This window comes from Eubalaena glacialis, chromosome 7, assembly GCF_028564815.1.
Source record: "Eubalaena glacialis isolate mEubGla1 chromosome 7, mEubGla1.1.hap2.+ XY, whole genome shotgun sequence".
In the NCBI taxonomy this organism is placed as follows: domain Eukaryota; kingdom Metazoa; phylum Chordata; class Mammalia; order Artiodactyla; family Balaenidae; genus Eubalaena; species Eubalaena glacialis.
The window spans coordinates 28,231,829-28,246,742 of NC_083722.1; the positions used below are offsets into that span (position 1 = coordinate 28,231,829).

Sequence of the window (14,914 nt, forward strand, 5' to 3'; positions counted from 1 at the left end):
GCTTTTTTCACCACCCACTCCTCTCTGACCCCCTCTAGTGGGACAGGTATTAACGTGTTTACGGAGTCCCCATTTTTACAGATTTCTAGTTAGGAAACGCAGTTCATCCGGGCGGAGAGGAAATCCACACAGGTGGACCGGTCCACACTAGCCACCTCCCCCGAGGAGGGTGGGCGAACCTGCCGGAATGGGTGGGGGCAGGAGAGTTGCATCGAGATGGAGACTTAGAGAAAAGATCCGCGGGCTCGGGCGGGGAGCAGCGGAAACCGGGGTCTGGGGCCGTAGGAAACCGGCAGTTTAAGAATTTGCTAACCCTTTGGGACTTCCCTGGCGGTCCCGTGGTTAAGACTCCGCGCTTCAACTGCAGGGGGCGCGGGGTCCATCCTTGGTCAGGGAACTAAGATCCCAAATGCCCCGCCGCCGGCCAAAAAAAAAAAAAAAGACAAGAATTTGCTGTCTGGTAGCACCTGCTGCTGTGTGTGAAAAAGTGCAAAGAGAGTGCGCCTGAGAAGCACCTGGCAAAGCGCTGGCGCGAGATGAAGGGACGGCGAAGGCGGAGGGCTTGGTGTGGACTGCTGGCGTGGCGGCGATGGGACCGCGAGGTGGGCGATCGTGAAGCCAGGTGACCGTGACGAGTGGAGAGGGTCTGGTGCTGCACCTGTCACTGTTCTAGACCTGGTGGAGGATGCTGCGGCAGGTGCTTCGCAGAGGGCTCCAGTCGTTCCGCCACAGGCTGGGCTTGTGCGTGAGCCGGCACCCGGTCTTTTTCCTCACCGTGCCCGCAGCCCTGACCATCACCTTAGGCCTCAGCGCGCTCAACCGCTTCCAGCCCGAGGGCGACCTGGAGCGCCTGGTCGCTCCCAGCCACAGCCTGGCTAAGATCGAGCGCAGCCTGGCCAGCAGCCTTTTCCCCCTGGACCAGTCCAAAAGCCAGCTCTATTCGGACTTACACATCCCCGGGAGGTATGGCAGGGTGATCCTCCTCTCCCCACCCGGGGACAATATTTTGCTCCAGGCTGAGGGGATCCTGCACACTCGCTGAGCCTTGCGGGAAATGAAGTGAGCTGCAAAGTCTGTAACTACATTTTTTCTCAAATGACAGGGCGAGCTCTCAGCATGAGATATGCGTGCTGGATGATGATATTTCAGTGCTAAAGGATCTCAGGCAGAGTGCAAGTGAGGTATCCCAACCCTAAATTAAAGGTATGCTCCTCCTGCATGCTTCTGCCAGTTAAACAGGTAGCACTTCATTTTTTGCCCTAAACAAGCAAAGAAAATGCAGAGGTCTCATCTTTAAGACACAGAAGACAATTGTTTCTTTATTGGAGGAGAAGGTGTGGATAAATTTGGAAGGAAAAACTAAACTAAAACAATATCAAAGGCACAATTTTATATTTATTAGAGGTTGGTTAGTTACTGGAAGGTGGATCGTGAGCCTTTAGCATTGCCAGGGACTTTATTTCCATTGCCAAGAGAAATAAACACGTAGCTACCAACAGCCTGGCTACAATTTGGTACTGACTGTCTGTACCGATGTATGCCTGTGTGACGGTCAATAATAAGCTTTGACTATTATTGGGATTCCATGAATTTATGTATGACCCTAGTATGAATCCCAACAATCACGTATATTTGTGTTTGCATGCAAAAATAGCTGCTCCCTAGGTCTAAATGGAAATAATCATATGCTACATGCAAGGGTTGGTAAACTTGACCATAAGCAAATATTTTAGGCTTTGCAGACCACACACTATCTTTGTCATATAGTCTTTTTTTTTTTTTCTCTTTATCGTTTTTAACAATACTTTAAAAATGAAAAAAAAAAAAAAATCTTAACTCGCAGGCCAAACAAAATCATGCCAGGGGTCAGATTTGGACCCCAGAACATAGTTGGCTAATCTCTGAAATAGAAGTATATAATCAGAGGGGTTTATCTTCCCTTTTTAACTATTCTATGACTTTAGTGTCAAAATGTGTTTCCTCTTCATTTTCTAATCCCTTTTACTATGCCCTCTAAGACTCAGCTTGCCTGGACACCTGACCATTTGATTCCCTGTGGTCCATGTGGTGTGTTTTAGCTGTCTGCAGCTGATTTCCTGGTCAGGGAATTAGAAATTGAGGAAATAGGTGGAAAAAGAAATGATTAGACACTGTGAGAGGGATCAGACAATTCTTTGTCATGGAAGAATTAGCCAGTTTGTGTCAGGAAACAATCTGAAGTTAAACTTTTAAATTCACAAAGTCATAGGTGAGAAGCTTTAAGTAAATCAGAAGACATTCTTCTCTAAGTGTATTTCGATACTAAGTAGAACTCAGTCCAGAACTTCCTAGAAACTTTGGTACATCTGATTATTTTGACAAGGGAGAAGCACAGATATTGGTTTTGTGTGGACCACCAACTTGAGTGCGAAACTTCTGGGACGAAGCTGATTTAAAGAAAGAGGAGTAGCTTAGAATGATGCCATAGAGCAAACAGAACACACATATGATCAAAAGCAATGAGGAAAAGAGCTAAACATCTGGAGGTTTCACATTTAAGCAGTGTGAAAAGCATATCTGAACACGTGCACAATGTTGGGGTGTGGTTTGTTTTGCATTTTAAAGTCAAATGTATAGATTTAAAGATCAAGGCTCAAACGCCTCTACTATTACTATGAAATATGCCATAAAGCACAGGGGGCAGGGGGCACAGAGTAGATTCTAACATTACTTTCTGCACCTGTTTGAGATGTCCCTTATTGTCACAAATTTTTGTAACATTAGTCCAATCGATACTATTGGACCTAGAGTTCCATCCTTCAAGTGTGTCTGTTGAAGCAATCTGACGTGGTCAGATTGGCTCTTTAATTAAAACACTGTGCATCATGTAAAAAACAATCTCTCCTGACTTAAATGGAGTATGGGTCTAAACATTAATTAGGAAACAGTCTAAACTAAAAATAAGTTTTTCTCATGATTCATTAGCCAGCGTAATCATAGGCAATACTTTTAGCTTACAAAAAGGAAAATCAATCATCATAACATGACTCTTTCCCTTTGATGAGTGTAAGAAGGTGACAATTTTCATAGATTTCCCACATCCAAATAATGGATGAAATAATCCAGTATTTCCATAGTAAAATGAATGGGGAAGAAAAACAGAAAACCTTAGTCTTTGATTATAAGGTTTTATGCAGCTCCAGATCCAAATTTCTTGGTTAAGAGGTAAAGACATTAAGCAAGTTTGGTTTCGCTGCAAATAGCATTTGACTTGAATTCCATTTTTAAATCATAGTGTTTGTTTTAGCAGATCTCTACATTAAAGTTGAGAAATCATATTATAGTTGGAAATCGTCTCTTCAAAATATCATTTATTGACTAGAGACAAAATACCTAGACGGAATTTAACTGATTGTAAAGATCGCATTAAATGGACACAAGTGAACTGTTTGTAGGCTCTTCCATAATGGTGATGTAAATTCCATTTACATAGATGGCAAAGACTGTGCTTTCCTGATCCAACGAGACCCTACCTCGCATGATCAGTGTCACTAGTAGTTGAATGTCCCATTAGCAACTCTGGGGACGAAGGCAAGTTACACTGAGATATGTGAGCTGCTCTCTGTGAACACCTTACTTTTACTGTGATTCAATGTACTTCACTAACTGGGAGGTAATCTAACTTTCTGTGTACGTGTATGCAAGTTTTCAATGCAAGATGTACTGCAATGTATAATAAATATGAAAGTTATAAATTATAATTTTGTGCAAAACTATCTCACAGAAAAAAATGTCATAAACTAAAATTTGATATATTGTATCACTTTATTATTTGCAAGTATTAATATATGACTCTGGGTTATTTTAAATTATTGATAGCACTCCACCCATCTCACTTCATTCAAATACTTTTTCACAAAATTGTGAACTAACTAAAGGCTAACTAAACATATGTTAATTTTAGGTATTTAATAGTTATTGAAATTAGGAAGAAAGATCCTTATAACACCTGGTAATGCTTTTCTATGTGAATTTTAATTCTCTGGATTAAATAAATTTTTCCAAAATAATAGTGTTTGAAAAAAATCTGTAATTGAAGATAAACCTATATACTAAAAACTGTGAAAAGAAACACTGCTGAATATCAAACAAATCTGAAGCACTGTGACTGCTTTACATCCCTCCTAATTATGCATCTTACATTAGACTTCTCTTACTTTGGCTCTTCCCATTATTATTTTTTTTGCACTAAAAGTTTGTTCTTTTTTTCCTTCCAAATAGTTAACTACCCTTGAGTAGAAATACACAGAAAGATTAATTGGCCTTCCATTTGTATTTAATTCAGTAATTGTAGCTACTTTAAGCAAATGATTTCCATATGTTTATTATTCCATCTTTATTTTGAGGGAGTTCTAGATTGTCTTTTGTTTGTGGGGCACTTCACCAACATAGATATGCCCTCCCATTGTGTCATTCTAATGCTTAATTATATACCTTTTTAAAATACTGCTTTTGCATCTTTACATTTCCCTGATTTCTCCAATTTTATAAAAGCCATCAGTACTGCTCCCTGATATATAGTTTTTCTTTCCTTAAGAGTTCATGGTAAGATTGTATTGATAGTTCCCTCTTCCTGAAAGTTAGGCACAGCCATGAAATATGACTGTAAGGAACATGTATTATTTCTGAGTGGAAGGAATAAATTGCCAGGGCTCTTCTCTTCTCTACTGCTCTCCTCCCCTGCCAGAATAATTATAGAAGCACCATGAGAAGGACAGCATTGACCCATGACATGGAGATCAGCCGCCTGGGTAATTACCCACAGTGGACCTTACACGAACAAGAAACCACCTTTGTTGTTGCAAACCACTGAGATTGGAGAGTTGGCTAGCATTCATTCAACTCTGCCATGTTATGTCAATCACCATACTATTCTTCTTCCATAATTTCACTCCGTCCATGCTCCTGCATATAGATTTTCAATTCTGTGATTACTGATTTTGACTTCACAGAAGCACCAATGCAATGAGACAAGGCCCAACCATTTCTAAGCAAGAAAATATGAAATCCAGGTCCTAAACCTCACTGTTTCTACCAGCTCTGGGTAATAAAGCACCAAAATCTCCTTCCAAAGTGTGTTCTATAAGAATAACTCAAGTAGCCCTATTTATCTCATCACAGTGTTATAAGGAAAAAAAATGGTTTATGTGGAGGTTTTTTTGAAAGTTATTTTTATTGGAGAATATTGTCACTAGTATCATTATTGACCTTTGGGTGGACAACAATGATACTAGTAAAAGGCTTATATTTATTTCATATTCATTTGACCTCTTTAACACTCTACATGTTGATTATTTCTTATATCATGGAACTGTTATGTTTCCAGCTAAATTAATGTGGATTCACACCCAGTATTTCCAATCATACATTTTATATTATTGGTCTCCCTTTTGTCTGTGCTCTGAATTCAGGCTTCCTATTTGGAAATTTTCCTACAGAGAACACTTTTTCCATTTCTGTGAATCTGAATTTTCCCTAGAGTTTCAGACATGCTTTAGGATATGTTGTGAAAAACAACATAAAATATTGAGTAATATATTGATAATTATACTTTAAATGCTTTTCCCTAAAATGTGTTTCTAAAAAGAATCTTCTTTTAAGATTAATATTTCTCTGAACAAAGCTTTAATTAGTTTCAGGATTAATGCTCAGAAAGATTAAATTACCCACCTGATTCTATTTTCAAACTGCACATAAAAGCAGTTTTTTTTTTTTTACATTTTATTTTTTATTTATTTTTTAAAATAGATCTTTATTGGAGTATAATTGCTTCACAATACTGTGTTAGTTTCTGTTGCACAACAAAGCGAATCAGCCATATGCATACGCATGTCCCCATATCTCCTCCCTCTTGTGCCTCCCTCCCACCCTCCCTATCCCACCCCTCTAGGTCATCACAAAGCACAGAGCCGAACTCCCTGTGCTATGGTGCTGCTTCCCAGCAGCCAACTATTTTACATTCGGTAGTGTATATATGTCGATGCTACTCTCTTTGCCCAGGCTTCGCCCTCCCATCCCATGTCCTCAAGTCCATTTTCTATGTCTACCTCTTTATTCCTGCCCTGCAACTAGGTTCATCAGTACCATTTTTTTTTTTTTTTCAGATTCCATATATATGCGTTAGCATATGGTATTTGTTTTTCTCTTTCTTACTTCACTCTGTATTGCAGACTCTAGGTCCATCCACCTCACTACAAATAACTCAATTTCGTTTCTTTTTATAGCTGAGTAAAATTCCATTGTATATATGTGCCACATCTTCTTTATCCATTCATCTGTTGATGGACACAGGTTGCTTCCATGTCCTGGCTGTTGTAAATAGACCTGCAATGAGCATTGTGGTACATGACTCTTTTTGAATTATGGTTTTCTCAGGGTATATGCCCAGTAGTGGGATTGCTGGGTCATATGGTAGTTCTATTTTTAGTTTTTTAAGGAACCTCCATACTGTTCTCCATAGTGGCTGTATCAATTTACATTCCCACCAACAGTGCAAGAGGGTTCCCTTTTCTCCACACCCTCTCCAGCATTTATTGTTGGCAGATTTTTTGAATATGGCCATTCTGACTGGCATGAGGTGATACCTCATTGTAGTTTTGATTTGCATTTCTCTAATAATTAGTGATGTTGAGCATCTTTTCATGTGCCTCTTGGCCATCTGTATGTCTTCCTTGGTGAAATGTCTATTTAGGTCTTCCGCCCATTTTTTAACTGGATTGTTTGGTTTTTTGATATTGAGCTCCATGAGCTGTTTGTATATTTTGGAGATTAATCCTTTGTCTGTTGTTTCATTTGCAAATATTTTCTCCCATTCTGAGGGTTGTCTTTTTGTCTTGTTTATGGTTTCCTTTGCTGTGCAAAAGCTTTTAAGTTTAATTAAGTCCCATTTGTTTTTGATGTTAATAGGCAACCCGATACTTCACAAAAATACAATAACATTTTACTCTTAAAGACTTTCCGTAGAGTAAAAAAATCTATTTGTAGCAGCTTGTAAAATTGTATATAAAAAAACCTGTAATAACTACCAAGTGAGTTTATAATACATCCATCTTGACTTTACTCCTCTGCTATGAAATAGATAGAAAATTCTAAAGATAGGTTTTTCAGCAGGTTACACTAAACTGTCACTATCCTATACTAAAGGAAACACACTTTTAAAAGATAAGAAATCTAAAATTCCACTTTGAGTTTTCCTTTTTGGTTTTGACAGAAACAGTCTTATTCATAATAGTTTGTTCAGATGCTTGCCTAGTGTGAGCATCATAGGAAGAAATTCCGTTTTTTTGTGCAAAAAGCTAGAGTGCCTGCTTTAGATCAAAACTGGGGTCTGTGCTTAAATGGTTCACATTTTAGGGAAAACCTCTAGATCATATTTGTTCAAAGATACCTTACAAATTGGAGTCATTCCAATCTACTTTAGCTTAAGACCAGGAAATCTGGCTTGAAAGAGAATAAGGTTGATTTTAGAGTAATCCCGTAACTACAGTGACACTGTTTTGACTGGGAGAAAAATGCATATAAATTTCCTATACCTAAATCCATAACTGAAAACTGATTATTTGATTCTGAGCACATATCTTAGGCCCATATGTCAGTGTGTACCAGCTTTAGGACATGTATCAAGTGAAATTAACAGCATACTTGTCTCAAAAATATAAATAATTTGAAGAAAAAGATGACTATGTCACAAGGCATAAATATAAAATAGCAATTTTAACTCCAGAGTGATACTTATCATGCTTAATACACAGAGAAAATATTCTTAGAGAGACCCAATAAGTGTACATATACAGGAAACAACAATCATATCTGAATATCAAATTCTGTGTATATCATATTCACAAGATAACTAAATAATAGACCAGGAAATTTCCTGCTCTACTAAGAGCAGATCTATTGCAGTAGTAAACTAAGTAATGCGTTATCTTCAGTCGTCAATAACTGCTTGCAACAGAGCTTGTACATTTTAATATAGTAAATCCTAGATAAGATAAAATTTAGACCTGTAAATGTTTACTTAACTCTTTGCATCCTCTATGAAGTAACACTATCAGCCAACAAAAACTGTTATCTCCAAAAGACAAAAAAAATAGTGGGCTAGAGGAAATGAAAAACTGTAGCTTTTGCATCTGATGATACATTTATGATTAAAAAGAAATGAGTATCTCAGATGTTAAGGACATTGTATCTGCAAATAGAAATTAGGTTTTAAATCTTTTTTCACTATTTCACAGCCCAGCTGAAGCAACCCATAAGCAAAGTAATGCACCATTTCAAAATTTTTATCCTTTTTTATCTGAAGACTCTGGTTTGCATTCATTCCCATGTCGAAAAATGCAATCTAAAGATAACGATATCAAACAGATGTGTTGGAACTTTAAAAAATTTACATGTAATTTACATATAATAAAATGCATTGATTTTAAGTGTTTAATTCTACGAAATTTGACAATTATAAGTACCCACATAATAATCCTCATAAAAGGGTAAATAAAGAACATTTCCATCCTACCATCTATATTCAAGAAGAGTTCACTTTTATAGTTGTAATTCCAATGTTATGTAGAAGTTCATTGAACAACTTTAGCAAAAGACATCAGAGACTCAAACTAGGATTATGTCAGTAGAAATGAGAAAAAGTAAAGTCAGTGGAGAGATACTGTGAATGTGGAATAATCAGGTTTGGCAACTGGTTGGATGTAGGGAGCAAAAAGAAATAATTAAAATGATCCCAATTTAGAACTGGCTGACTAGAAGAATTATAAATAAATACGAAAAGCTCGTGTTTTTAAAGAAGGGATGAATTCAGCTTTGGACATGTAGTCATTCATCAGGAAATCCATGTCAAAATAATCAGCTGGATGTATACTAGTGTTGAAATGATTACCAGTTGTGATTTTGATTATAGGTTAGCTCTGCCTACAACGTTAATCAGAGATTTTTTTTATGACTTGGAGATGACGTACATAAAAGTATACGTTCAGAATTCTGTGCAATGTGGGGAAAATATCCTCACAGACGAGCAGTCAGGTTTCAGGAGACTGAAAAAATAAAAGGTCCATCAATTCTGAGCATTCTTTAAACTGAGAAGTTTATTTTCTTTTTTTAATTTTGTTTTGTTTACCAGTTTTTTGACTTTAGTAACCCAGATTTTTTTTTTTTTAATTTTTATTGGAGTCTAGTTGACTTACAATGTTATGTTAGTTTCAGGTATACAGCAAAGTGAATCTGTTATACATATACATATATCCACTCTTTTTTAGATTCTTTTCCCATGTAGGCCATTACAGAGTATTGAGTAAAGTTCCCTGTGCTATACAGTAGGTCCTTATTAGTTATCTATTTTATATATAGTAGTGTGTATGTGTCAATCTCAATCTTCCAATTTATCAAGCGGGAGGGATAACCCAGATTTTTTATGTTTCTGGAAAACATTAAGAGAATTGAATTTTGGGGGTGAAATGGATTATCTGGTTAAAACCAAGATTCGTATGGACTCACCACAGTAGGTTTTTGCTGTTGCCATCTCATTTGCTGAGCCCTCCTTTTTCCTGCAGTGGGTGATAAGTTCAAATTTTTCAGGTTTCAGAATATTTAAATGAAGACCCGTGGGTCCATTTATGTTAGTGATGGAAGATTACTGTGTGTTTGTGTAAGAGCATGAGTAAACTTCTTTTGTCCGCTCTCGTTACCACTCATGGAATGGAGAAAACATGATAACCAATTATGTGAGACATGAGGATTTAAGCATTAAAGGATCTGAAGAAGAACATAAACTAAGAGTCGTACCCTAAGTTATGCTTTATTGAACGGCTTCTCTGTGTTAGGCACGGTGCTGCTTTTTGTTTGCCTTATTTCACTTAATCCTACCAACAGCCGATGTAATATATCCCAAAATCCTGTTTTTATACCATTCACAAAACATATATCATGGTTCTTATTCTTTCTTTTCTCTTTTATACATAATCCCATACTTTCTGGTGTCTCTGATGTCAAACATTTTCACGGTTTCCATAACCTGCAGGGAAAGGCATAGCAACTTGTCTGTCCCCCTCACGCCATTGTTAACCATCCATTTCCAGGTTTAACTTCTACTCTGGACTCCATCAGCTTTCAGTCGACTGTAACTGATCTGGGAGAACAATATGGCCTCATTTTTTAGGCTTTTTTTCTTCCAAAGTATTGACCTTTCCCAGTCTTCTTTCTGCTTCACTTCCTTGAAGAAGTTGGTTCCTTTTGACCTTGAAACAATCTCCTTGAATTCCAAGTTATTCTGGAATCTCTCTTCCTTCTGATTCTTTGTGCTGTTTTGTACATGGCTTCCTTTCCTCTTCCTGTCCCTGATGATAGTCCTGTCTCTAGTACTTATTTTTTTTGACACTCCATATTTCAAGCTTTTAATAATCAGTTTCTCTTAATTAATATATCTCATCTCATAGCAGCGTCTATTATGTCTCTTTTGATGACTTGTAAGTTATTTTGAGTACCAGGTGTTCACCTCAATTCCAGTCTCACAATTTCCACTTCCTGCAAGTGAACTTAACTTGGAATTAACCATTAATTTAATGCATAAAAGCTAGCTAGAGAGGGTTTCTGTTGTTTTGTATCAAAATAAATTTACTTAATGCATATAAAGATGAACTGTCATTTCTCCATAGTTCATCCCAATAACCCTGTCCCCCGCTTATACTATATGCATGTACATGGGAAGAAATGTATCTTAATTATGTGGCCTCCAAGAACATATCACATGAAATGCATTTATTAAATGGACATTAACTGAACGAACATAGGAATGAGTAAGTCAATCGTCACTTATTAACTAATAACAATTAATTATCATTTATTATGCTTTCTGTGTATCAATCAAAATATTTTATTTGTTGGGGCATTGTTAATGCAACTAGGACTCAGACCACATCCTAGGGAATGAAGGCAAAATAAGTATTACACTATCCAAAGTCAAATAGCTGTACATGGTGGATTGGGTAATGAATTGCTCATCTCTTCTTCAAGCTATTTGCATTATACCTGTTTGCGTGTCATTATTTTTGGAGAAAACTTTATTAAATTATGAAGTAACTGCTATAAGCCCAGTGGTATGTTCTTACAAGTAACATGTAATTAATTCCACACTGGAAGAGTGAAAAACATTTTTGTTTGATGTGTCACAACAGGTCTGGGTTACAACGTATTTCAAAGGAAAATAGCAGTTACCAAATTTCATATTCACTCTATTGCTAATCTTTCTTGATCCCAGAAAGGCTTCCTCCACCACTTTAGCTGTTCTGATTCAGTGGCCCAATTCGATTTTCTGATATCATAGGAATGAATTTGGACCTATTATGAGATACAAATTTTCCTGCGTGGTTGATATTTTATTGTATAGAAAATAACCCAACTTACACACTTAGTGGAGTTTTTACATCAAAAAGTTGACCGAAAATCCTAATTTGTGCATAACATTCATTACATTTTATACTGAAAATACACTAAGTGTGAATGCACATGTCTACTTTTTAAAAAAATTATCAACCCAATGACCAAGTGAAGAATAAAAATGAATGTGTGTCCTATAAAGAAATACATCTCAAAGCACACCTGATGATAAAATGAAATTTTAATGGATCAAAATGTAAACACTTTCCTTGCCTCTTTTTGATGGAAAGGTCTCCTGGAATTTCAATGCAAAATTCCCTTGATAACTAATTATTATGAAGCAAATAGGCTGCTCACAGGAGTCGAATATACTGAAGCATGTGTTCATTCCTGTCTTGTTATTAGCCTCTCGTGGTGCAACTAAATATTCAATTGAGGGACTAGAGCCAGTGTTTATTTCACCTTGGTTAGCTCATTCGGATATAATGTAATGCCAATAAGAACAAGGTAGTGAATTTACTCCTGGTATATTCCAGAGTTTTTTACTCTCTTCCAGGGCTGCTGTCTTATAATGAAGAAGTAGCATCATTTTATAGAATTTTAAAAATCTAGAGCAGATACAGTCTTAAACATTATCTTAAGATATAAGTGAGAAAATTGAGACACAGAGAGAGGAGAAGACCTTGCTCAAGGTCACCCAATTATTTAATAGTGATACCAGGTGTATTAGTTCTCTATGGCTGTGTAACAAATTACCAAATACTTAGTGATTACAACACTCTCATTTATTATCTGACAGTTTCTATAGATCAGAAGTCTGGGCCCAACATGACGGAGTTTTCTGCTCAGGCTTAAATCAAGGGGTTGGACAGGATGCAATCTCATCTGAGGCTTGGGACTTCTTCCAAACCCACTGATTATTGGTAGAATTGAATCTCTTATATCTATAGGGCTTGGTCAGTATTTTCTTGCTGACTGTCAACCAGGGGCCTTTATCAGCTCCTAGAGATCACCTGACATTCCCGAATATGTGGCTCTCTCCACAACATGGCAGTTTGTTGACTTCTGCCACCTCTGACCTGTACACCCTCTTTTAAAAAGGTTTACCTGATTAGGCGAGGCCCACCCCTCTCAAGGGGAGAGGATTATACAAGGTGTGTACATCATGGGTAAAAATCTTAGGGTTCATCTTCAGTTCTGCATACCAAACTGAGTCTGGAACAGGGGGTTTCTCATTCCCTGTCCAAGTGTTTTCATCTTTATTTATCAAGCATGACACATTAACCCAATTCATACCTCTGTACATTCTGGTTTTATTCAGAGAAGCCAGACTTTTAGAGACAAGCAGAAAATCATCTGAAGGCATTCCACTTCATTGAAGTTAGACAACTGTGTATCAATTCAATTGTCTGTATGCAAATTCTTCTTTAGATTCTAGTTTTTAAAACATAATTATGGTTCCCCGAGTTGTCATCAAATTTATGTGAACCTACATCACCTAGGATTAGTGAATGTGAAAAGCATACCTGAGATGGTCTGTCATCTGACTGTCATAGTCACTCGGGTGAGGCATCACCTGCTCTCTTCAGATACTGCTTTGATCACACTGTAGTCCAGGACTTTACTGTCTACAGATGAGATCAGAGAAGAGTAGACTTGAATAGAAGTTGTGGCAGTAATAGATGGGGTCTCAAAACTACAGGCACAGTGAACTGTAGTGACTCTCAAGTATTTCCAGGCATGTTACAAATAGGCCATGAAATTCAGCTTTCTGTAGGCTTTGATCAAAAATCAAAACACCTCATCCCAGGAGGCAGTCTGGTGCCACAGGTCATATATGGAGTCTTAAACTCTATCAACATCCGAACTTCTGCCAAAATGCTTTAGGGGAAAAGTGATTTTTTTCTTTTTAGAAAGAGTTCCAGACTGGAATATTCCAGAGGTTCATTTCCATCTAACAGATTTTGGTTAACTGTGTGATATTTGGGTAATCATCTAGGTTATCTGTGCCTCTAATTATCTAAAAGTGAAGAAGTATATCTCACAATATCAACATCTGTGTTGAATTCTCCCCCCACATCAGAACATCGACTGGAAATTTAGCATTCCTCCATTGTACATTATACATGACCCTCCACTAATAAAGAGCTGCTCTCTACTCCTGCAAAAATGTGTGTTCTTTACCAGCTGCCTTGCTCAACTTTGTTACAAAAGCTTATTAATTTTCGGGAAAGCCTCTCCTTTCTGCTCTTTCTCTGTTCTCATTCTTTTCATTAGATGTCATGCATCCCTAGACCTTCACAGTCCATTCAACTGGTCTAATGTCAAGTATGAACTTCTATTCGGTGACTTATACTTGTAGGTTCCTAACATTTTCTGTGACTATTTCTATGACTCAGATGTAATTAAAGTCTATCTTCTACCAGTTATCACGTGCTTAAAACACATTCCAGGGGTACCACCGCCATCTCCCAACTCAGCGAAGACAAACTTGGGTATGTGTGGTGGTAATGGTGATAGGTTTCTAAGAAACAGCCCCAGATTAGAGCTGTATCTTCATTTCACAGCACTGTGTAGTTAAAGGACATGATGCTTTGCTGTGATATATAGAAAAATAGGGTAAAATCAGATGCATTTCCAGATCTTAGAGAAAAAACACAAATGTTACCTTTTCATTGAGAAAATTTTTTAAAAAATGATAAATACAAGATTAGTCCCTGAAGCATTAGTAACTTACTCTTAAAAGTAGTTTGTAGGGCTTCCCTGGTGGCGCAGTGGTTGAGAATCTGCCTGCCAATGCAGGGGACACGGGTTCGAGCCCTGGTCTGGGAAGATCCCACATGCCGCGGAGCAACTAGGCCCGTGAGCCACAATTACTGAGCCTGCGCTTCTGGAGCCTGTGCTCCGCAACAAGAGAGGCCGCGATAATGAGAGGCCCGCGCACCGCGATGAAGAGTGGCCCCCACTTGCCACAACTAGAGAAAGCCCTCGCACATAAAAACGAAGACCCAACACAGCCATAAATAAATAAATAAATAAAAAAAAAAAAAAAAAAAAAAGTAGTTTGTAAGTAGTGTAGAGTGTTTTCTAAATCTCTAAATCAAGGCCAGGGTATCTTTAATCCTTCTAATATTAATCAAGTTGGTCAGGTTGTACTTCAAAAGGACATGAACAAAATACAACTAGGATGGTTACTCAATTATTATGGAGAGCAGTTACATTTACCTAGTTATAAAGGTTTAGGCTATAAATATATATTTATTTTAAATCATATAGAATTACCAATATTTGACTATTTTATTTACAACATAGCAATTTCATACAGTCTAATAAAACTCACAGAAACAAGCTATCATTAAAGAGGACTATAAGGGGGATAGTTTGAAAATGCTCCCTTTTACATTGGCATTAAAATAGTTTTCTATTTTGTAGTAGTAAAATTACAATTAAAAATTTTATGCATTTGGTAGTATTTAAATGGTGAATCTCTCCATCT

The 14,914-nt window shown here is 37.3% G+C and overlaps 1 pseudogene; it reads left to right on the forward strand.

Moving 5' to 3' along the window:
* Window positions 1-685: 685 nt before the first annotated feature.
* LOC133094439 (patched domain-containing protein 4-like) lies at window positions 686-1,263 on the forward strand (annotated as a pseudogene).
* The last annotated feature ends 13,651 nt before the right edge of the window (window positions 1,264-14,914 follow it).